At 53.2% G+C, this 24,287-nt stretch overlaps 2 long non-coding RNA genes across 3 annotated transcripts; one reads left to right on the top strand and one right to left on the bottom strand.

The window, feature by feature from the left end:
* Positions 1-103: 103 nt before the first annotated feature.
* LOC308054446 lies at positions 104-20,874 on the bottom strand. The gene is made up of 3 exons (XR_013924103.1): positions 20,586-20,874; positions 298-578; positions 104-212 (listed from the first exon to the last, which is right to left on the bottom strand). It is a non-coding gene; the product is annotated as an uncharacterized lncRNA (long non-coding RNA).
* LOC308054445 lies at positions 593-21,631 on the top strand. Of its 2 annotated transcripts, none has more exons than XR_013924101.1 (2): positions 593-20,343; positions 20,871-21,631. It is a non-coding gene; the product is annotated as an uncharacterized lncRNA (long non-coding RNA). The 2 variants fall into 2 exon arrangements; XR_013924102.1 differs by having other exon boundaries at positions 21,403-21,631.
* The last annotated feature ends 2,656 nt before the right edge of the window (positions 21,632-24,287 follow it).

Below are 24,287 nucleotides of genomic sequence, written 5' to 3' on the forward strand. Positions count from 1 at the left end.
GAGAGGTTCGGTTTTCTGTAAGGAGGTGGCTCCACACTCATACGGCTGAGGCACAGAGCGGTCCCTGGAAGAATGCAATCCTTGATGCTGTAAGAGAAGACCACTGAGCTGTTCAACAACACCATGCTGTGTTTTAGGATCCTCAACAGAAAGAACTGACGATGCCTCGGGAGCTCCGTGGCTGAGCCAGTCCTCCAAGTGGTTTTGCTGCTCTTTAAGGAAGGCAATAGACTGTATAGTTATCACCTGAAATGGGATAAAATCCCTCCCACCAAACTATACAACCTACTACCTCACCTCCACAGAGCAGTACGGAGGCCTTGGTGACTCGTGGCTGCACCGCTGGCTTTGCGTTACTTGCACCACCTGCCTCCGTGCTTGGTGTAGAAGTAGATGATGAGAACCGAAGACCTGACTGTCTCCTTAGGAAAGACAGTAGATTGTATAGTTAGCTCAAAGGGAGGACCGCACTCCACAACTATTCAATCTACTACCTCAGCCTCAAGGACAGCTTGGCACCGTGGCAGTCCAAAGGCAACGAGCTGATCCGTATCCAGGCATCGGCTACTCTGCAGCCCCTGTGAAGAGAAAGGCATGAAAATTCATCAGACTTCATGATGTTAGGGAAAAGGAGTCTCGTACTCAACCTTGTCCTGGAGCCCCCTCTCCTTTTTTAAACCTCCTTCAGTCCACTTGGACTATACTTTACCCTTGGCAATCACACTGGCCGCAGGCTTTATGTACCCAAGGGCTTACGGAAGCAGCAGCCCTCCCCTTTGAACCCAGGGCCATACGTGCAGGTAGCATGGCCCTGCGAGACTGCAGTAACACCAAGTAACACGCAGCAGCTGGGCTGACCTCACCTCTTGAGCACACAGCCTATCTAGAACAAACCTGCCAGACCAGATAAGAGAATCCATCAATTTAGCTGCTATGTACTCCAGGGAATTGAGCAGATTAGAAATAACTGAGTACAAGGAAGCTTTTAGGCTGCAAATGGAATGGTATCGAGTACATCAAGGCAGATCTTATTTCCTAAACAAATGAGTGCAACATGCAGGCTCGGTGTCCCTTTAATGCTATAGCGCAGCCAGGCAATATTACCATGGATCTGAGACGGACTGGCTTCCCCCCAAGCCCTTGGCTCACCTTCTGAGACTTTCTCCTTCTCTGTACACCCAAATACAGATGCAAGGTATTAAGCTGGTAGTTTAAAAGAAACGTGTGAGGTTCTTTTTGCAATGAGAAAGAATTCCCCTTGATGATTAAAGCCAGCCGTAAGTACCGGGGAGCCACCCGCAGCCCATGGAGGGCTTCCCATGAGAGCTCAGCGGGAGGTGTCCCCAGCCCCCCCCCAAAGGCTGCCCGGTGCGGCGGTGGGAGAGGCTGGGGCTAAGGCAAATGTCCCCAAAGGGACGATGGCTGCCTGATGCTTTGTTCTTCCCCAGCTAACAGGCAACAGCCTAAAGAAGCGAGATTCCCGAAGGCTTGGCGAACTGTGGCCGCCGGGGTCCTTGAGGTGAGAGTTTAGGGTGTATATCTTCGCAGCAAGGTTTGGAAAGTGTCCCTCTTCCTTTGCAGAGCTGTCCACAAGTCCTTCTCACTGGCGTTCAACACCGTCCAGGTAATTCTCTTAATTTCCTCTGACAAACTCAGCCTCCACAAAGGATGCCCTACTGTGCCAGGCCATCTGGCCCAGGCCTGTCCCGGTGTGACGGGCTATAAACGTCAAAAAATCCACGTTGCAGGACTGATTCCTATAGCATTGAAGGACCCGGCCCATCCACGGTGCCAAGTACCGTGCATCCCAAACAGCCTTCCAATGGGAAATATTATTCTCCCTGTTTTATTGGCACAGAAAGGGACGCGCAGAGGTTGCACATTCCTCCTCCTCACACGCAACACCAGCCAGAGCTTCACCGAGGTCACAGTCGGGCTCAAAGGTCCATCCAGTCAGTCACAGGCCACTCTGCCTCCTTGGGGACAGAAGTATGAGTTTAGTCTAAAGCGTTTCAGCTTCCCAAGAATTAAACTAGTGCCACAGGCACCAACCAGAAGGGATTGTGGTGGCAAGAAAACCAGCGGTCACTGCAGGGGTAAAGGGCTGGGGAGGTGGGGTGGCCTGGATGGTGGCATCAGGTGATGCATGTAGCAGAGAAAGCTCATCATCTCCTAAAAGACTCTTGGCAACTGACTTGGAGGAGCAGTTATTCCTGATTCCCAAGCTGGTGATTGATATTCCTTTAAACATATAAGCAAGATGTATGGGCCAGGCATTTAAAAGGTCACTTTTGATACCATTGCAGAGAATAGGCGTTTGGACCAATCTCAAACTGTGGGTGGGAAATTACATTAAATATTTCCTAGTTCACATAAATCTAATTATACATGGGGGGGGGTGGGGGTGGTGTGGAGGTGGAATTCCTCCTGACTTCTATAAGTAACCCTGAAAACAGGAGATTTAATTGTAATAATTGTCTTAATGAGCATACGTTTTGGGAATACCCAGCTGCTGACTCTGCAATCCCGATCTTGCCAGGGTCTGTGAAGAAACGAGTCAAACGGGAGAATTTAGAAATACTACACCTGGTAAGGATCACCATGACCATCCTACCCTTGGTGTCACTGTCACGCTTGTTTGTGCTAGGTGCTATACAAATTGCAACGACAGCAAGCCCCTCTCCTGGATGGCTTTGTGGTCTAAACCGTCAAGACCGAGGATGGGGAAAGAAGGAGAAGCAGAGGTGTGACCAAATTTGCCAAAGATGACGCAGCAAACCCATGGTGACACTGGTACCAGCCTTGGGAAGTCCTGCTCCAGACCCTGGTCGCACTGCCAGGGCAATGGTTTGTCTGGACCAACCTAACCAGGTTAGCACAGGTCACTACCCACCTCTCCCGACTGACAGGGAAAAAGTGATGTTCCATTTTAATATCTGCAGGAGAACCACAGACCCTGGGAGAGAGATCGCACGCATACTGGGTAACAGTGCGATGGTAGAACCCCGCGGAGGTTTTGTGAGGCGTTAGGAATTAGTCGTATATCCACGCAGCCATAAGATTTGCGCAAACTGTGTCTACCGAGGTTCTCAGCAAAAATAATCCCATGGCAATCGCCAAAGTGAGCTGATTTCCAGCTCTGCCCTGCTTTCCAGACACGGAGCCTTCCCTTCTAGCGTGTTGCTGCCGGAGCATTGGATCGCAAGGGCCGGAATGGGATGTAGATATGCAAAATTCCAGATAAAATCGCCAACAGGGTCTGTAGGAGCCAGAAGCCTGTACCCCAAAGCCTCTCACTGCCTTCTACGTTATTTAAGCTCAGATTTTGAAGATGTTTGGATAGTTGACTGCTAGGAACCGAACCTCTGAAAAACACCATTTTCTGTGCAGACCTTAAGGTCGTGGCATGGCAATCTTCCCTTTCCGGATTCATACGAATCCTTCAAAATTACCCAGATTTTATTTTAGTGAAAATAAAATTTTCACTAAAAAATAAAATTTTCACAAAAAAAGAAGGCCTTTGTGAGAGCCTGCAGGAAGGTGCCCATGCTCAGAGCGTGCCACCGCTCAGTCCAGCTGCCTAGAAGTGCTTGGAGAAAACTGGCAGGTGAAGGATTAATATGTTTTTTTCACAGCCAGATCCTCTAGGCTGGCAAAAAAATGGCATTTCCCATCCAGCTTTCAGATTAATTTTTGGGAGGGAGAGGTGAAGCACAACTGATCCTCAGCGAGCGGGGCTTGGGGCCTGGCCCAGCAGCCCCCCAGCAGACAACCCCAGCTGACGCCTCCCAAAATTTCAAAGCATCTGCAGACCAAAGATGCCCAAGCACGGCCAAGTCTCTGCCTTTAAAGCCGGGAGGCACCGAGCCTGGAGAGTAGCTGGAAAGGCTCCGAAGCTTTGAGGAGCTGATCTGGTTTATTAAGGAGCACTGAATGCAATGGAGGAGGGGGGAGGAGGAAACCGTAAAACAACAAAGTCACTCCTTGAAAAGCAGACACTGCTTTCAGCCTTTGTATAGCCCCAGTCCCGTGTGTCGGTGCCAAAACGTGCTGGGGACAGGCAGGGCTTCTCAGTGGGAAACCAGGGCCCCAAGTCTCCGAGAGGCTTTTCAGGCTCCTGGAGCATGGGCTGCGCTGGGGCAGAACCGGCCCCAGCCGATGCCAAGCTGCCTGCAGCCCGCCGGCTGCACTGGCACAAAATGGCTGACGGGCAGCCATTTTGTTTCCTTAGCTTTGCCAGTAGGGAAAGCCGGTCATGCCTTCATCTCCTCGCCTTGCTGGAGTGGGAAAACAAAAAGCAAACATGCAAAAGGGGGAAAAAAAAAAAAAAAACAAAAAACAAACAAACAAAAAAAAAACCCAAAAAAAACCCAACCGAAAAAGCCCTACCAAACCCAAACAAAAAGAAGCGAGGAAGGTCTGCAATTGCTCCCCGATGTTGCCGCCACGTAGGGTGCCATTTAGAGCCGTGCGACTACTGGCCGGCAGCGAGGAGCCCGCTCGCAGAAAAAGCAGCAGACGGAGCAAAAAAACATCTTGAACGCACCCTGCGCTACTGGAAAGCAAAAAAAAAAAAAAAAAAAAAAAATAAAAAAATAAAAAAAGACATTTGCCAAACCAGCCACGAGGACAAGTTGCTTTTAACTTCTTGCAGGCCAGGCGAACCTCTCGGAAAAGCAAGGCCGGCCGTCTTCCCAGGCACCCCGTCCCAGAGCCGATATTAAAAGATCACGCTTTGAAAGCGTTAATCAAAGGTGCTGAGAAGAGGGAAACGGAAGTGGAAGTAAAAATACTTAAAGTTCATTCCTGCAACAGCCCCCGTCTCCCAGCAATGCTTTTCCTCCATGCTCTTTTAATGACGTAGGTCGTATTTTATACCAGTATTGTCGTAGCATTTATTATTAAACAATTAGCAGGTATCTTAATAAATAGCTACTCCTCTGTTAGGGGTTGTCTCAAGTCCTATCAGATGTTTATAAGCACCTAGATCACTATTAATGAATCTCATACTGTTATCTGTAATACAGGCATTTGTAACCTGCTTGTTACACTACTTATCTTTTATTAACCCTTGATAAATCCATTATTAAAGGTGGCCACAAAGGTAACGGTTTTTCTAAACGTTCCTGTATTTTCTTTGTAAATTAGCATATAATTTCCACTCTCCTGAAGGAAAAAAAAACCCCACCCAGAATTTTCGTCATAAAAGTAAAACAGGCGGTATTGATATTTCATAGAATAATTCCCCTGAAACACTAAAAATCAAGAGATATAAGAGAAAAAATACCTTTCTGGTTTATTTTTACCTGCTTCATACTCGATTCTAAAGGTTCACTTAAACACCTAAAGCAAGCAGATCCTTTCCTGTGATATAAAACGCTTCCATTAATACTGTTTTATTTCTCGATGTTCAGTTCCAAAGCTGCTCGCGCAAGGTGTGCAGGTAACGTCCAGCCCGAACGTAGATTTTGTCCAAAATATTTAATTTGCAATGCGAACCCCCAGCCCAGCACCCACCCCTACAGCCCCGGCCCCAGGACCACCGTCACCTGGGTAATTCTCTACATTGTCCGTTTGTAAGCAAGGCAAGCAGATATGGAGGCAAATACCTTTCTGTGCAAGAAAAGCGATTTCACCTCTTTCTGCTCTCCTTCCCAGCTCCTCTCTGAAAGTGTCTGCTTCTCTCCAGGTGTCTGGGCAGCCCCTCAAGGAAAGGTAGGACGATCGCTCCAACACCGATGCCTTATCAGAGCCCAATCCCCCCCATGCCACAGGGACAGAGATCTGCTCCTCCAAGCATCCGTGAACGAAGAGACGTGACTACTAACTCCAAGACATCCAGGCTACTGAAGGAAATGCAGAATCACTTTTAAAAAAAAAAATAATAAAATAATAAAAAAAAATATCGCCTTTATTTGGCGCATGGTTCTGGTATTTTTGCCATGCTTCTGCACAAAATTGTATGGTAACGTCACCAAGTTCCCTTAAACTTTCAAGGCATGTTACTGTTGATGGCGTCTCTGTTGTGTATCACACCTTAACGTGTGCAGGATACACACGCTGGTGCAGTAAACAGCTTGTTATCACAGCACAGCTCCGTCCTCGTAAGAAAAGCAAGGGCTTAAAAAGCCAAGAACAGCTATTCCTTTTAATATTTAAATTAAGATTTTTGTATTCCTGAGATGAAAACTCTCAAGGAAAGAAGGCAATAGACGAAAGAAAAATCCCTAAAAAAAAATAAAATCCTCCGTATCACGTCAGCTAAATCCGAGTGCTGCCAGATCAGTGGTAAGGTCAGATATCATATTCACCAAAAACAAGAGGACACACAACAGGTTAAAATGCTACCGTCCGGCAATGACCGGCTCTAATCATACCAAGCCGATGTGTAAAACCATCCGCCCATCCAAAAACAAATTAGACAACAGTGCTCTCTGGTACTTTATAAATACAGAAGAAAGGAGGGCTGTTTTATTGAATATAGCGAACAAACCTTTCCGTCCGGCTATACCGTGCAGCCCTGCGACTCTGCGTGCACCGAGTAGCCTTACGCTGCTAATACAAAAGCTCAGTTTGGCAATTCCAGGCATTTTCAGTGTTCAACATACGCCAAAACTACCCACTCTCTGCCTCTGACTTTGGTCTCGTTCCAAAAGGTCCTTTTTTTTTTTTTTTTTTTTTTTCTCTTTTCTCTCTCTCTCTCTCTCGCTACTGCCGGTGCCACGTAGAGACAGGAGAGTTGGGCTCGAACATGGCCGCAGCCTCCAAAAAAGAGCCAAGTCCCAGCGTCCTGGCTTTCCCCTTCCAGACGGAAAACAAAATGGCCATGCAGCAGCCATTTTGTTTGCTGCGGGATGGGAGGGAGAAGGGAAGGGAGGGGAGACGCAGGCCAGGCGGGAGCGCGCAGGGAGGATGGGGGGGGGAGAGGGAGGGAGAGGGGAGGGCATCCATTCGGCAGGAACCCAAAAGCTCCGCAGCGATGCCCGGGCGCGCCCTGCCTTCCTCCCGCCGGGGCTGAGCGGCCCCATCCAGCCCCGCAGCAGGACCGAGGTGGAAGGACAGACATGGGGTCGGCTTTTCCAGCCTTCCCAGGGCTAAGCTCGAGTTGTCTGGCCGGACAGGGGTTACGCTGCCTTCCCCGGGCATGGCCACTGCCACGGGCAGGCTCCTGCCCCGCCGCTGCCGGCCCCGCAGGGCTCGGGCGCTGCGAGAGCTCCCACCGGGAGCCAGGCAGGCGAGCGGAAACCAACGCGGTAACGTCAAACTCCTGAACTTCCCTGTGCAGGAAACGGTGTAAATAACACCCGTGGGGAGGGGGGGAGGAACCCGGCGCAGGCCTCGGGACGGCGGCTCGGTGGCAGCATGGCCCCCACCACCCAGAGTCAAATGGCACCTGCGGCCACAAGGCCCCAGGGAGGAGCGAGCCCAGGTTCCCTCGCTCGCTGCCTCAGCATGGCCGAGGCCGGCGCAGGGCTGGTCTGCGACGACACCTCTTGGCTCCGCGGGTCTGCCCCTGCCCCTCCGAGCACGGCAGGAGGAGCGGAGGGCCGGGCGGGCAGGGGAGGATGGGGCTGAGCCTCCCCCCAGCCCTGCCTCGCACCTGCGAAGCACCTCGCCAGCTCCACTTCTAGCTGTCGTTCTGCCCTTCCACGGACCGACGACGACGCTGCCCGTCCAGGCAGCGCCTACGGCTCGAGATGCCGGAGCAGCGCCTCACCCGACCCACTTCTCCCCAAAGGGAGAGAGCTCCGGGTTAGCAGCCAGCCTCACTGAAGCCAACAGGCCACAGAGATGAATCCCACCCTTCACCACAAAGGTTAAGCCCTTCCAGTGCTGACCAAAACCAGACAAGAGGTTTCTAGAGCAAGGCAAGCACCTCGTGACCTTGTGCGAGAGCACCCGGCACGGCAAGACCCTTAGGAGCACGTGAATCAAACACCCGCTGGGATTTCCACTTCTGTAGGTGAGGCAAGCGGTGAAAATCAGGACTATTCCCAGCACTTAGGATGGGTAAGAGTTGCCAGTTACGAGCCCCATCCCCTAAGGATGCAGGGAACTGGAAATGTCAAAACCTAGCACAGTTTTGAAGCTGCTACAGATCTGGTAGGAAAAATCCTGCAAAGAAGGTTGTTAATTGAACAAGGCACTTTGTGGCATATTCATGTGGGATAAATTTAAGCACTGGAGGCTGGACCTGCTAAGCTTTATCTAGTCAGTGGGGAGGGCAATTTCTCTGCAGAGTAGTTTGGAGCAGAAACATAATGCCAACATCTTGAATTATCCTGCAAAGAACCCAAAAATCTTTAGGTTTTTTTTAATAACCACTGCTCCTCGCTGTCTGATCCTCACTGCATCCTTCTGCAAAGTAACCTAAGATCTCCAGGTGAAAATTGTTATTGCTTAGTAATTTGCTGTGATTGATTAGCCTTATTAAAGTGGTCCTGAAAAGAAGCATCAGCTGTAACAAACTCTCAAGTGCCTGCCCACCCTCACTTCTCATACGGGCTCAGGGAGGAGCCGTCTGACCTCAAAGGTAGGTTTGTGCACTTTGTATTAACCTTGTAGTTTGGGAGTTTTGAAGGTATTTGAGAGCTCCAGGTATGGTTTGTTGCAGTAGGGTTTGGGAAGGCAAGGCTCGCTCGGAGCCCCTAGCTTTCACATTGAAAGACTTTTGCATTTTTCCTGCGTTACTCTGCCGGGAGACGCGTCGAGGCAGCCTGCGGAGCGAAGGGCTATATCGCCCGCAGCCACAGATCAAGAAATGGTCACATGCAGCATATCGGTTTGAAGCTAGGAATGAGAAACAATTTCAGCTGCCCTGGCACCACTGCTCTCTTCTAGAAAAAAACCCTGACAAACTGAGGAACTTTATTTTTATCCTTATTCTATGTTAAAACTTATTACGAACAAGGCGGGACAAGCTACATCTGCAAGATGAGGTGGTTTGCTTTTCCCAGTAAGAGGGCCCCCCGACCAGCTGGGCAGCACCTTTGTGGTGGGTCCTGAGATAGAGCAGGAGGATTAGGGATGTGCGTGGGGCTGGGATTGCTGGAGGCATTAATAACCCCCACAAAATTGCATATAGCCTCTCGGCGCTAGTTGGTTATTCAATGTATCTCAGCCAAATGGGGGGGTGGGGGTGCATGGGGTGAAAGATGGGAATAAGAAGAATAACGAAGAGGGTTTGTGTGCTTGGGAGGCTTATTAGTGCAGAGGGGACGGTGTCTGACCACACGAGCAAGGGAAGGTGATCACGAACGCACAGGTTTTGCGGACCTGGGTTACTGACAGAGCTGAGACGGTTTGTGTTGGGAGAAGGAGGTGTGAACGTGATGAAAATGCTGGAGCTTCACAAAGGGTAAGGGTGCTGAGCAGGGGGGATATTTCTGTAGCCTCCAGTCAGGGTTGTTGTGGGCTTAGTAAACTGGTGGTAGATTAAGATGTGGCTGTGAAAGGACTCCCTTCCACAGGACGGGTTGCTCGCTGGTGACGCTTTCTGCTTTCACGTGCTGCTGCTGTGGCATCACCGGAGCTTTCATTCAAGGCACACCCTTGATATTGCTCTTCAAGCTTCCAGTGTTGTGAAGGGCTTACTGCCTGGGCAACAACCAGTTGAAAACCAGGAGCAAAGGATTGTTAAGGCACGTGGGCCCCTACTTAAGCCCCAGGAAACTCTTCCTCAGGGGTGAATCATGGAATGAGGGAGTTGGTTCTCATTCTTCCACACACATATACTTGCTGCCAAGGGTTGTCATTTGATAGTAGGTAGAGCAAAGCATGCTGTCTGACTTCAGATCCGCGCTGGGTGGGGAGAACAAGACTCCCATTTCTGTTTGTGATCAGGACTTGTGAGAAAGGGTCTGTGATGCTGTCATGGGTCTTGCAAGCCAAAGAAACCCATCCTTTAGCTCTGGTTTTTTTCCTACCACATTGTACAGCGGTGGAAATCAGCTGCTTATCGTCATGTGTTTGAGTCGGTGGACTTCCTCAACATCAAAGCTTCCCCTCTGGCTGTTTGCTGGAGCCTCTTCAGGTCTTATCCTTCTGGTCTGCTCCTATCCCAGCAAGTCCGTACAAACGCAGCCCGGCTGCCAACCCTCACATGCTCTCTCCTCCTTGTGCTGGCTGTTTTGCTTCTGGTTCGTGAAATTTAGAGTGGATAAAAATGTGAGTTAAGAAGCAAAGGGGGTTTATTCATTTGCTGGTAAGAAGAACTTTCCTTGTGAATGAGGATAAATGGTATTAGCTTTTTTTCCCTTAGCTGGTGCAAGCTGTGGGTGAACCAAACTGCCTTCTCTGGGTATTTGGATGGATTGTTTTCTTCTCCAGGTTTGTCCAGCTGTACCTTTCCTCACTGTGCCTGAGGACTCTCTTGGGAGTCTTTAGGACTCCTCTGCTTCTGTCTCAGGGGAATTATATACATAAGGCAGCAGCAGCAGCGACAAAATAATTTAGGAAGAAAAAACCCAGACTTAACAGCTGCGTTGCTGAGCTTGTGCATCCATTCTTAGTGAGTCACTTTGCCTGTTTCCTCCTTTGGGAGATAGATAGTCCCTACCTGGGATGCTGAGAAGGTTAATTAGTTAATGTATTAATTAAGTGAATGTACTTTGAACAACGGAATTGCCTGAGGCAGTAGATCCCATGAAGGTCTGAGTCCAACGCTGGCTTTGACAAGGTTGGGCTCCCAGTTCTTACCAGCTGAGACACCTTGCCCTCAGCCAGAAAAGAATTGAACTTACATGCGTTACTCATTCTGTTGCCACAGCGCATCTGAAGCACAAATTGCCGGGGTCCATCCAAGCTCTTTCCTGCCTGCTTCTCCCACCAAGGATGAAGATACAGCTGCCTTTCTCACAAACACAGCTTTGGGGCTCCAGAGCAAGGAAACGGAGAAATCCAGGCTAGGGTTTTTGACAGCATTGCTAGTCTTCTTGGTATGTGCCCAGCCATCTGGTTGTGACCCATATCCCACCTCGCTCTGGGGGACTGCACGCACCCAAGGCAGTTTCTCCTCTCTCCTCAAGAAGATGGGTGGTGGTAGAGAACACTCTGCCTGCTGAAGTGAGAGGCAGCTTCGCTTTCCACCCCGCTGGGACCCATCCCAAACTGGATTTGGAGCTGCAGCTGCAATGAATCCTGCAAGTCAAACCCTTTTAGACTTTGGCCAGTCCTGAGCTCATCCGAAGGCTGTTTCATGCAGCTTCAAGCACCTTATGTGTCTGTGGAGGCAACTGAACAGTAAAGTCAAACCCTGTAGCAGAGGCTATGACCTAGTTCTGGAAGGATCCAGCAAAGACGTAACTGCCAGAGCTGATGGGGGTTGTTTGCCTTGCTCAGGCATGAATGCAGCGACCCATCCAGACCCTGTGCTTCATCAGGATGCCAAAAGTTGCCCCTTAAGAATGTGAGACTGTTCCCTGGTCATCCTGTGTGGGCTAGATGGAAGACAAATTGTGACAATTTTGACCGCTCAGGGAACTGAGATGGAGTTTGATTTCCAAATGTGAAACAAAATTCTCCTCCCGCATCAGTTCTGCAAGCTCTGAAACTCTCCGGGTTCAGCTGGGTTCCTCCCCAGCTGGAAAGGAAAGCGCAAGGCAACGTCACAGCTATTTCTTCTGTCTCACATGTATACAATGCAAAGACCTAATCTTTAGAAGCTGAAAATCATAATTAGGCAGGCAAGAACCTACGGTCTGAAAAATGCATCCCTCTTTCTAGTCTAGCCTGAGGTGTGTATTGTATTAGACTCTCAAAGGGCTGAGTTTTCAGAGTTGCATTTTCAGAAATGAACTGCTGCTGAAAGCAGACCCCCTGAAATAAGCAAGATTAGCAAATGTTCCCATCTCCAGCAGTTCTGACGATGCCACCAGCAGACAGATTTTCATCACCCTTTCGGCTGAGCCCTTCTGGAACTGCGGACGTATTTTTCCACAGGCTGAGCTCTTTACAAAACACCCCTTTTTCCAACACAGAAACTATACAGATTCCTAATTGCAGCCAAGTTTGACCACAGATACCATCACACAGATCCATCTCTTTTCCCCCTTTGTTGATGCAAAAATGCCTTGGAGAAATAATAGCAATATGTCTTTGCTAACTGATGGTGTTGTGTTGGCTTTGACCCATCAGTTGATCGGCCATCCTCATCTGTCATTTCCTAAACCCAATGTTTTTCTGCTTGTTTATCTTCCCTGGCCTTGTTTGCACACAGCCGCCACCCAAAAACCTCGCTCTGTCCAGGGAGTAGGATTTATCACTTCTGTTTCAGTAGCAGCAGAACACAGAACAATGTAGGGCCTATGCAAACAAGTACTGCTGTTTTCTTTTGCTTTTCATTTATTCCTCAGCGGTAAATCAGTGCATTCCAAACCAAACAAAAATCAGAAGATTTAGGACCTGAAGAGCAGTCCAGAGCAATACAATAGGGGTTGAAGACAGGTTGCATTTAGAAGTTAAGCAACAAGTAGCCCTTGAAAGCAAATGAAATATTTAATCTGTGATGCGTACCTCAAATTGTTTCTGGCCGCTAATGATGTTTTGGCACTCTGCAAATGGCAGGAGCTCAGGTGCCTGGGTCACTTAACGCTACACACAGGAGAGATCTGGGCTGAGCACATAAACTGCTCCAGGCAGGGACCATCTTTATCTACTAAGGACAGCACTTAGTAGAATGGATCCCTCAAGACATTCCCACAACCAAATGTGACACCAGTAAGAGCTAATATAAGCACAGTCTGACACAGTTGGAACATACAGGACACCAGGACTGGGAATTACAACCCTTCGATTTTGTCCTGACTCTGTCACCAAGCTTTGACCTTTCAGAAGACCCTAAAGGACCACGCAAGCTTGAGCTGCGGCATTATGAAAAAGAATTGATCCACACACCAGCTCCTCCTTTGACTTCGTTTCAGCCCAAGCCAGGCACATCGGCCTGGCATTGGCAAGCCAGTGCAGGGCTGCCATGTGTTGTTTGCACAGATGGACAAGACTGCCAAGGAAAAGATAGTGGAACAAATCCTGAGGATCCTGCATGAGCACCTACCAACTCCAACCAGCGTTCTTACAGAGCAGGACTGAAAGCCCAGTCGCTTCTGTGGCCACGTGGGGACTGTATAGCCTGTACTCAAGGTCCCACGTGATGAACAAGACTTGACAAGCCTGGCAGCAAAACATAATCCACCTTTACCTGCTTGCAGTAAAGTTGAGCTCGGATGAGCAGGCAGCGCCTGGAAAGCTGAGCTTATCGGTGCGTTACAAAGATCCCTTTGAACTTCTGTTCAAAGCTCTTTGGAGAAGACACCTGCCTGCCTTCCAAAGAGGCTTTTCCTGGGGTTGATGCTGCTGTTTGCAGCAATCCTGGCCAGTTTGTTGGCTGCAGCTCTCCCGGGGCTCCCTCCGGCCTGACCTACGCTGCTGAGCCCGGCGGGGAGAGGGAGCAGACGCCGTCACGGCATCCACAGCTCGGAGCAAGCCTTGTTCTCAGCCTGCCTGAAGTGGCCGTGGCAGACGTGGATAAAAACAGTACCCGGGAGGCATCTGCCTGCAACGGGGCGTGCGCTGTTGATGCGCAAGGATGAACAGATGGGTTGATTACACAGGGAGAAATGGACACTAATCGTATCCAGATCCACCAGCTGCAGGATTTCCTCCTGAGTGCTAAAGTACAGGAAGCCCTTACCTGCTTCGTTATCCTGTCTCTGTTCATTAGCCCTTCCCCCGCCCTGGGAACCACATCTCGGCTAATCCCCTGGGCAGGGGAGGGCCCAGGCTGCAAAGCTGAGATCCAGATGGGAACTCCACAGTGCTCAGGCACGGCTGGATCCAGCCCCAGGTCAGGCCCTATCCTGGCCGTCAGCTCCAGCCCAGCCAGGCTCCGCCGGCTCAAGTTTCTCTACTCTGGGAGCTCGTGGCCGGACTCTCTTTTGCCGCCGCCTCTCTGAACAGCTGGGAAGATTTTGGGACTAAGGAGAAAGAGTTGTGCAACAAAGACAAGCGCTGGGGCTCGGCACATCGTGCACCTCCACGTCTCTGCTGGGATGCAGCCGCTTCTGGGGTGGAGCCCCGTGTGTGTCGAACAGCCGGGGAGCAAAGGAGCTTTTGCAGATTTAAAACAGCAGAGGCGATCCCCCAGCAGGCTGTAGGATGACTGGCTGGGCTGAACTGGGAGGTGATGTTGGGGACCTTATCTGTATTCTTATTTCTGGGAGACTGAAACATGAGGTTTCATCACCTGCTTGGCTTTTGTGCAGTGCCAGCTTGGAGAAAGGAGCGAGACCCTCCTAGACCCCTTTATCCTCTGTGTACCCAGCTCTCTTTGGCCGCAGCGATGTGCTCCCAAGGCAGCGCAGCTGGAAGGACGATCCCCGGCGTCCTCCCTGTGGGGCCGCTCAGCTCTTAGCCCAATCCTTCTCCCACACTGTGTAGAAATTCAAGCTGTCGAGGACGCTGGTATCGGCACCCACCCTGACTGTTGGCGGAGTCTCCACGTGAGGACCGCAGCCTGCTTGACAGATGTTATAACCTGAACTGTTGCTCTGAGTTGGGCTTTTTGGGACCCTCTCCTCGCACGCCCAGGGTGCCTCCACTCCTGGCTCTCGGGCTTCTGTTGTCAAACTCTGCATGTAAATTAGCCGGCTCCCATTCTGCTGCCGGCTCCTAAGCCATCCTGGCTCCACACGCTGGGATGCCACGTGCCGCCCCGGTGACCTCCGTTCCCCTCGGCAGATCTGGTGCCCAGTGCCGAGCAAGCCAAGACTGCAGGAGAGGAGAACCACTCCCTGAATTCTTGGTGTTACTCCCAGAACCTCCCTGCCCAGCCGAAGCTGCTTCAGGTCCCTACGCCTGGCACTAAAATATCAGCACGGGCCATCCCACAAATTCAATCCAGACCCTGGAGGTCCTGACTGAACCGTTGACCAAGTCAAAGGTGGCTGTGGCTGCCCCACGGAGCCCTCAGGCTGGGAGGAGGAGGAGGCAGCACAGCGCTTGCCATGGACTTGCATGTGAGGAGAAACCTCCTGCCTGGTCCTGCATAGGCCAGGGCTGCTCCGGGATGCACAGCCATCTCCCTTTGGCTGGTCCTCAGTCCCCAAGCCCACCAGGATGGTGAAGCTGATGCGCTGGCAGCAGCCACAGGACAGAACAGCACTGGTGGGAATGAGCCGGAGAGGTGCTTGCAAAGCCACCACCCCCCCAGTCTGGCTACGGTCCTCCTGAAACCACCGGCTGTTACACACCGGGCAATATTTGATCATCATCATCACAATAATGTAATACGTACCTCTTAGACTCCACAGACCTCACTTTATGCAGCATGTACCCTTTTCTGGGCTGCTACTCTTACATTTTCTGTGGCCAGGACTACCTCGCGAGCGACCCTAGTGTGCCAAACCCAGCACACACTAGCCCTGCGTACCTATCTCATGGGCTTTCCAACTGCAAAGCCAGACAGCACAGCTCAGTGCCCATGAGCAACCCTACAATAACAAACCGGCCGCCTCGCTTTGTCCTCCCAGTCCTCACCTTTCGCAGCAGCCAAGTAACATCAAAGATAAACGGTAGCTACGAGCAACTCCACAATAACAAGCCGGTACCACAGAAAAAAAGTGGAGCGAAATTAAGGAATGAAAGAGGCGGTGGAGAAAGGAAGAAGAAAAAAAAAAAAAACAAACAAAAAAAAAACCAAACACAAAAAACCTTCAGGAAGGAAAACAAATTATATTGAGTTCTTCTGAGGACCACTTCTGGGATGGTGAATCAGATCTTGGTACATGCAGTGGCCAGAGGTACCCCATGGTGCATGAAGCTGCTAGCGCATCGGCTCTCCCTTGGATGTGTTCCTACAAGGATCCTGTTAAATTTGTGCCCCAAAATTGGAACAATTAGTGGAAAGGCTGAGGATGGAGCCCACAAAGGCTAAATTCAATCTCCCTGCCTTTTTAATCCCCTCTTTCCCCACTAGAAGTGGCCACTGGAGTGGTGAAGCTAATGACATGGATGGTCCAGCATGGGGGAAGCTGGTCCCCTCGGGTCTGGCCTGTGGAGACACAAAGCCCAGCATTTTCTACAACTGTAAATTAGGCGATTTTCACCAGTGTGAGTTTTGCTCTGAGTTTTCTATGTTTGTTTGGTGTTTTTTTTTTTTTTTTTTAAAAAAAAAAGGAAATCACAATCCCAACTCTGCCTTGGCCAAACATGGCCCTTTTAAGGAAAGGAAATTTCCCAGAGCCACCCTCAACAAACCTGGAGGCCCGATCCTGCTCTCGGGAATGCCAGTGCAAATCCAGAGTGGCTCTGCTGACGGCTGGGGGGGCTACAGCAGCTGGGTGAGGCTCGAGCCAGGGAGAAAAGCCCCTGATCCCCCGCCTGGAGATGGAGCAGAGCTCTCACCAGAGCAGCCCGAGAGCAAACTCAGGATTCAAAGGCAATGAATAGCAGAAAGATCCAACTCCCAGTTTCAAGAATTTGTCCTTTTTTGCTCAGCCATGTTCTAGAAGCACAAGCCCTATTTTGCTGTGAGCTGTGTGGAATAAAACAGCTGCGTCCCTTGGCTGGATGGCTCTTCTAGGGGTGCCAGATGTTTTGCTTAGGACACGTCAGAAGTGTCTTGCTTGAGTTCAGACTTTCTCTCCTCTCAGGCTGCCCGCTGCAAAGCCCACTGGAGCTTCAGTGTTTTGGGGTTTTTTTTTATATCCATCCTCTACCAGCTTTTCCCAGGGAAGCAACAGGGACTGGGAGCGAACTGGGAGAGGTCTGGTGTCACCCCAGCCCCTGTCTGTATAAATAAACTGTAAGGAGAAAGCTGGAGTGAGGTGCAAAACACTTGTGCTGCCTTCACACCGGCACAAAGCGTCTGGCTGTAGAGCCGGGTGTAATCACGCTCCGCTGAAGAGGGCATCCCAACACATTTGGGGGGGTCAGACCCCACAAATGACCGCCTGCCGCCAGCTCCCAGCACGGGAGTTTTGGCTTCCAAACCAGCGGGGGGGAAGGGTATTGTGAACCCCCCGTATGGCTGCGCCGAATGGCACGCCAGCGAGCGGCAAGCTTCAGAGCCAGACCCCGGCATCCCGGCCACCAAACCTGGGTACCCGAGACCACCCAGCTCTCGCTGCAGGGCCGTGGAGATGCGCAACGCTCAGGACAGCATCTCTAAGAGGCAAGGGGCAGGTGAGGCAATTTTGGGGGTGCCCCTGGAGCAGGGCCGAGACAGCCAGCGCGGGCTGGTGGGTCACAGAGGCAAAGCAGCGCTGGGGCATTGGGGTGCATTGTGGCCAGTTCAAAGGCTTTACTGTAGGGTCACGCATTGCTCGCTGGAAGAGAGGGTTTTTTTCCAAGAAGGGAGAAGGAGGGGGAATGCTGGGGTGGGGGGTGGGAAGTGGAGGAAAAATTTGGTGAAGGAGGAGGGGCAGCTCTCGTGGCTCCCGAGCGCTTGCGAAGTGCACGGCGGCTGGGAAGAAGGACCCTGCCCTGCAAACAAGCTGCTTTTGTTGTGTCCCAAACGGGCCTAAATTAAGTTTGACAGAAAGAGGGCAGATGCGCCAGGGCCAAACCCCTGGGCTCGGTTATGGCCGGGCAGAGCCCGAGAGCTTCGGCGCGGCAGTGCCAAATCTCGGCCGGGTGCGAGGGGAGAGGCGCGAACCTCCACGAGGCAGGAGGTGCCGGGCGGCCGCCAGCAGCCCCGTTAATCATCCCGATGCCTTCGCAAGGCAGCTTCCTCCCAGGAACGCCTGGCTCGGTCCGTGTCCAAAGCCTAAAGGCCGCCATCGCTCTGGGAAGAGCTGCCGCCGGAGCGTTCCCTCAGCCGGCTTCGCCCGCGGGGGCCAGCAGAGCCCCCCACCCTGCTCCTGGGCATCTCCCCAGCCCTGCCACCCGCCCTGGCACGCTGTGCCAGCGTGGAAAACGAGCCAGCTTCTAAACAGTTAACGCTGACAAAACGCTTGAGTTCCCTCCTTCCCGAATCCTCCTGGTGTAATTCACCCCCCCAAAATGAAATAAAATTATCCTCCTCCTCTGACCTCACCCGGGCATCCTCCCTCCTTCCCATCCTCCCTCTCCCTCCTTCCACCCTTCCCGTGCCCCCACCCTGCACTGGCACGGCCGGCTGGGAGCACGCGTGCCCGCCGCTCTGCTCGGTGCTCGGAGCTCCCACCACGTTAGCTGCGGCTGCCATGTTGAATTGCAAATCCGACATGATTCGACATATTTTTTCCTACCTCGGTGGTGCCCGGTGGGGAACTAAAGAAGCACCCGCACGACACGCACCCAGCCCCAGGTGGCTCTCGGGGACGTCCCGGGTGGCCGGGTGAGGGCAGGGAGAGAAATCACCCTCCTAGTTCTCCTCCAAACGCCCTGTACGTAGGGTCCTGCCTATCTGCTATACATCCCTCTCTATAGGAGACCGATTTTAAAGTCGGATGTTTTAGCACCAAGGGCCGGAGGACTCGACAGGAAAGGGTTTCGGGGAGAAGGCAGGTTACAGCAACAACAAAGCGACTGAGCAACTGGAGGAACAAAACATTATTTGAAATCAAAGGCAAAAAAAAAAAAACAAAAAAACAAAAAAACCCAACCGCACGAACAAAAAAAGGAGAAAAAAAAAAAAAAAAAGAAAAAAAAAAGACACCCAAAATTAAGAGTGAGGTTCGATTTCGTACCAAGGCAGCAAGAGAGACGCACCGTGGAAGAGAGTGGTTTTGTTGTTGAGTGGTGGCTGGATTTAGCTCCGCTTATCCGGACAATCATCGGGGAAGGATCCTTTTCCGAGAAAGGCCAGTTTGAGTGAGACAGCTTTTTTTTTTCCCTTCTCTCGCTCGCTCTCTCCCCTTTCCTTCTCCTCGCAGCTCAACGCCAAGAAATGGGCGGTGCCTGGATGCCAGGCTCCATCCGAACGAGACACCCAAGGCCAACGGAGGCTGGCACAAAGGCGAGCTGGCAGGAATTCCTGCACTCGGAGCCGCGCACCCGCGGGACGAGCTGCCACCTCCCAAAAAATCAACCTCCGACACCGCCCGCTCCGGGAAGTTGTCCCGTTGGGCTTGAAAATGCCCCACCAGGCTCAAGCACGGGGAGGGGGCGGGGGGGGAAAGGACAAGGGGAAGCAAAAAAATATAAAGCCAAAGCCAAGACCTTCCTTTGCACCAATGCAGGTTAAACAAAAGGCCTGGGGAGGTGGATTTTTCTTTTTTCCGGCCCCCCAGGCTCCTTCTCCCGCCTGCCTGTCCCCCTCCTCCCTCCTCACACCCTCCATCACCGGCTCCCTCGCCCACTGCCCCAACGTCCAGGCAGAAACGAGCCCTGGGCTCCCTCCTTCCTGGTTTTAGCACGACAGGAGGTGGCGGGTCCTTGAATAGGAACACACACACCCAACGCGAGAGGCATCCGATGGGGGGGAAGGAAAAAAAAAGGACAAAAAAAAAAAAATACATATATATATTCACACAAACAACAACCCACCCACCATGGAGGAAGGTTGGGAGCAGTCGCTGGCAAGGGTGGCGGATTGGGGGTGGTTTGGGTGCCAGGGGGTATTTTTGGCCTTTTTTTTTTTTTTTGCTGTCCAAGCACCTGGGTTGTGCCGCTTGTAAAAGGGGAGTCGCAACGGGTTGGGGAAGGGACCAGGGAGAGGAGGGGGGGCGGGGGTGGCCGGGGTTGGTAGCGCTGCTGGGGAGATGCCAAAAAAACAAAACAAAACACGTTTTCATTTTGTCTGCACCAGCCTGGGCGCAGGCGAGCACGGGAGAGAGGGAGGGAGAGGGAGGCGCACGCCAGAAAGCTGCCGCGCTCAGACACGGGCCTGCGGCCACGTCCCTCCGCAGCCGCCCCGGCAGCCGCTCCCGCTCCCTTGTCCCCCTCTCCCTGCCCACCTGGCTTCGCCTGCCAAGTCCGAGTTGGCACGGCTCCCCCGGCTGCGCCGAACAAAGCCGTCACCCATCCCCGAGCCAGCGCTGACAGTAAGCAAAGTGACAGGCGCATCTTCCGCATGTTAATCCAAACAGCGAGAAGGCGAACGAGCAGCAGAGGCCCCCCCCTTACCATGCATGCACACCCCCCCGCCGCCGCCGCCGGCCCACGCACCCCACCCTTGGCACCCATCGGCCTCGTGCGGGGATGGCGAGGCCCCCGCCGGCGGGAGCACCGAAGCCTCCCCGTCGGCGAGGTTTAAATCAAGCCGAAGCCCCGCTCGGCGGGCAAACGAGGCCACTCGGCATCTGCTGTACCTGTTCCCGCTGCCTTCATCTCGCCTTGGAACCGTGACAAGAGCGCACTCGCCTCTGGTGGGCTCTCAAAGCCGCGGGTCTGTAACCCTTTGCAGGAAGTTGGCACCGATCCCAGGTAGGACTTTACTCCCCGGCTCTCGCTCTCTCCCCCCACCTCCGCCTCCCGCTCCCTCCCCTCCGCTCCCCCACCCATCCTGTCCCTTGGGCCCCTCTCCCGTCCCCCAAAACACCACCCGGCCCCCCGCTCCCCCTCCACCGGCTCGCCCGCCTCGTCGGCCATGGAGGCAACACGGGGGGCGGCCGAAGGCTGCTGGGCGCCCGCCGAGCCCCGCGCACCCGCCGCTCTGGCACACATACCCTTTAAGGATGACCTGGGCAAGACAGAGGACAACAACTTCCTGCTCCGGCTCCCTAAAACGCCTGTTTCCACGCAGGGGTTAGGCGGCGCGGCGAGACGGGGGGAGCTGGGAGGAGGTTTGGGGGTTTGTCGTCATTGAACCATGCTTTTTTTTTTTTTTTTTTTTTTGCCTTTTTTTTGGTTGCCTTTTCTTTTTTTTTTTGCCTTTTTTCTCTTTTTTTTTTTTGCCTTTTCCCTTTTTTTCTGGCTTTTTTCCTTTTTTTTTTTTTTTTTTGGAAACACAGATTTTTGCCCGGCAGCCCAAACCCAACGCGAAGGGAAAGGGGGGGAAGAGAAATCAAATGGGAAGAGAATAGCTCCAAGTCGGCAGGACAATGCACGGGAAACGGGGAGATTAGCGTAGCTCTCAAAATCCATCGTGCCCGCCCCATTTCTGAACCGTTCGCCCCCGCGCCTCGTCTTTTTTAATTCTCCCAGCTCCTGAATTATTCCAGTCCACGAGCGGGAGGGGAGCGCACAGTCCGGAGTCCCTCGGAGCTGCCAAGAGCATTGCAACAGGAAAGAAAGAAAGCGAGAGAGGGAGAGCCAGGCAGAGCCCTCACAATCGAGCAGCGAGAAGAGCAAGGAGAAATTAACATCCAATTAGTGCCGTGTTTAACGAGGGAGACAGAGGCGGCTGTTGTTTTATTGCCCTGTTCTTTTCAGGCGCATCTGACAGGCAGCAGGGAAGGCACCCCTGCTCCAAGTGACGTCATCATATTTTATTTTTTAATTATTTTTTCCCCCCCTTTTCCCCCCCGTCTTTCCTCCTCCAAGTTTCGCAGAGACAATCTCGGCAACTCGGCCAGGGAAATTCAGGACTTTCTCGCATTCGAGCCACCGGTTCCCCCTCCGCCTCCGGCCTCCTTCCCCGCCCCGTCCACCGACACCAACCCCGGAAAAACAAACGCGCCAACCCACCCCAAAGTCTTTGTTCTTCCAAAAAAAAAAAAAAAAAAAAAAAGGAGGAGGAAAAAAAAAAATAATAAACGTTGGGATCACAGAGCTGGAGGGAGCCCGGAGGAGGTTTCTCCGCGTGCGTGTCGGAGTGCGTGCGTGCGGCTGTCCCCTCTCCCGTCCCTCTCCCCAGACAGCTTGCTCACCTTGTAAAACTTTGCGGCATGTGACGCTGCTCCGGCCTCCTCTGGCAGCCTGACAAGAGCCGCGTCGCCCGGCCGCAGAGCGCAGGCGGCTTTTAAGGGAGAAACTCCATTCCTAAAGAGCGGAGAATTAACACGTTTGCAGCAAGGGACGGTGCCTGGGACAACGGCGGCGATGCGGACCCTCGCCGTGCCGGCCCTGCCGTCGGGTCGCAGAAGAGGGAGAGGAGCCGAATCAAAAGCCGGGGAGACTTTTCCCCCCTTTCCCAGCTCGCCGGGCCTCCTGCTTCTCCCACGGGATGGGGGAGCCCAGCGCCATGCGAGCGGCGAGGGGGGCGTGGGGGCCAGGGCGCCCACCGGGGAAGGCATCGTGGCCAACGCCGGCCAGCCTGTCTGCCACCTCCTTCCCCCAAGGGTCTCCTTGGGGTGGGATAAAACGCCGCCAGCTCCCCCCGGGAGCACTGCCATCCCAGGAGGGGACAGGGTGGCTCAGTTTGGGGGCATTGGAGGGAGTTTCCCCCCAAAATCAGGCCCGTGGCAGGCCAGGGGCAGCGTGGAAAGCGGCTTCCCCAGCTCTTCGCCTCCTCTCACCAGCCGCCGGTGACGGACGGAGCCGCCGCTGCCAGCGTGGCAGTGGCAGGTCAGGCCGCCGCGCCGGGCTCTCCCGCCATGCCCTTCGTGGCCTTTTCTCCTTGTTTCCAGCCGGGATTTCCCTTGTCCAAGGGGGAGGAATCCAGTGGGATCCACCTCCCTCCAGCTTCAGGCAAAGGCCACCCCAGGGTCCGGGGCCACCACGCTGAGGATGTGGCCGGGGACGAGGCCACTGTGCCGCCGGCACCTGGGGCTGGTCCAAGTCCCCACCCTGAGCATTTCCCGGCACCAGCCTGTCCCACCTCCCCGGCGGCAGGATCTCCTCCGCGAGGGTTATTATTTTATATCTATAAGTTTTTTAAAGAATGATTTGTCTACGTGGAGCTGGGCGCTGTGGGAGAACAGCGCAAACAGCCTTATCGAGGGCAGCCGCGCCGCCGCGACACTTCCTCGTGCATGGCTGCAAAACGGGGCCCCTCCATCGCTGCCGGGGCTGGCGAGGGCTGGCGGGGGGGGGGGCTGGCAGCCCCTGGCCTTCCCACCGACCAGACACCAGGGTGATGGGCACCGTGCAGTGGCTGGCAGAGGTTTGCCGGGCTGCTCCCCTGACTGGGCAGCGGGGAGAAGCGGCACGGCTGGGCGCGGGGGTTTGGGTTTAGCTGGAAGGTCTGCAGCAGGACGGCTCTGCCGGGGGTAAAAGGGAAGGATGCGGCGATCGGGCTGAGCTCCTTCGCCGGGCACGAGGGCTTCACCAGCACCTTACCGCTCCCCAAACCCCGCCGGACCCAAGCGTCCGCGCCCTGCGGAAAGTCAGGGCAGCCTTGACCTGAGTTTCCCTCTCCTGGCTGCCGTCCGTGCTCCCTTCTCCCCCGGCCGCTGGGAGCAGATGAGGCCAAAGTCCCGGCAATCTCTGGTCTCCACTGAAGGCTGATAAACCGTGCGAGCCCAGAGCAGCAGCGATCTCCACCCATCCTGGTTTTGTGCAGGAGAAAGTCAGTATTTAAACCCAAATTTGCTTCCTGGGCAGACAGGGGAGTGCTGGGACTGTAGGGAGAAATCCCCTGCTCCGTGCCCTGGTGCCGGACCCAAATCTCCTCCTACAACCCTTTGTTTGTTCTCCTGACCACAGGTTTCACCCCGGGTCCCCTGTCCAGCAGGATCAGGCCCTGTCCCCATCAGCTGTGCTACATGAGCATCAGCTGCAGGACCAGGGAATCTGCTAACGGGGCAGCAATTTAAGGGAGGGGGGTGCCCAGCCAGGGCTTGAGCTGTCTCCTTGCCTGCTCCAGGTGCTGGCCCCATGCTGGGACATCCTAAAGTGTGGGACATCGAAGAACCAGGGTAGGAAACAGGAGATGAGGAAATATTGAATTATCCTATGAATGGCAGCCCCCCGCTTCAAGGTAAAGCAATGCACTGAAAGCTCTGAAATGTGGTTTTCATTTAAATTGACCAACAAAATGCGTGGTGTTTCCAGCAAAGCCTGTGGGTCCCAGTGACCTGGGCAGGAATTGCTGGCAGGATGCTTGTGCTGGTGCAGGTTTAGGTAAAATTCCTCAAAGGAAAGGAAATTGCGGCGGCTGCGCGTGGGGTGTCGGAGGCTTTACAGGCGTGTGACCAGCAGAAGGTGGCTTTAATTTCGAGGGTGAAGGTGTATGTTCCTGAGCAGGTGTTGTGGTTCTGGGGGAGGCGATGCCCAGTGCTGGAGGAGGCAAGAAACCAGCTAATGCAGTAAAAGCCCAGCGGATAAGGATCCTGCAAGCCATGCAGGGGAGGGTGGAGCGGCTGAGCCTACCTGATGGGGCTGACACCAGCCAAGGGGCTCTGCCATCCCTTCCAGCGGAGCTCAGGGTCAGTTTTCGTTCCAAATATCTACTTTCATGTATATTCTTTCAAGCAGCTGAGCCCAGTGCTGCCTCCACCCTCACTCCAGGTGCTCCCAATGCAGTTTGCTCAGCCTCAAAGCTGCTG

The sequence above is a fragment of the Falco punctatus genome (genome assembly GCF_963210335.1).
Source record: "Falco punctatus genome assembly, chromosome: 17".
Classification (NCBI taxonomy): Eukaryota; Metazoa; Chordata; class Aves; order Falconiformes; family Falconidae; genus Falco; species Falco punctatus.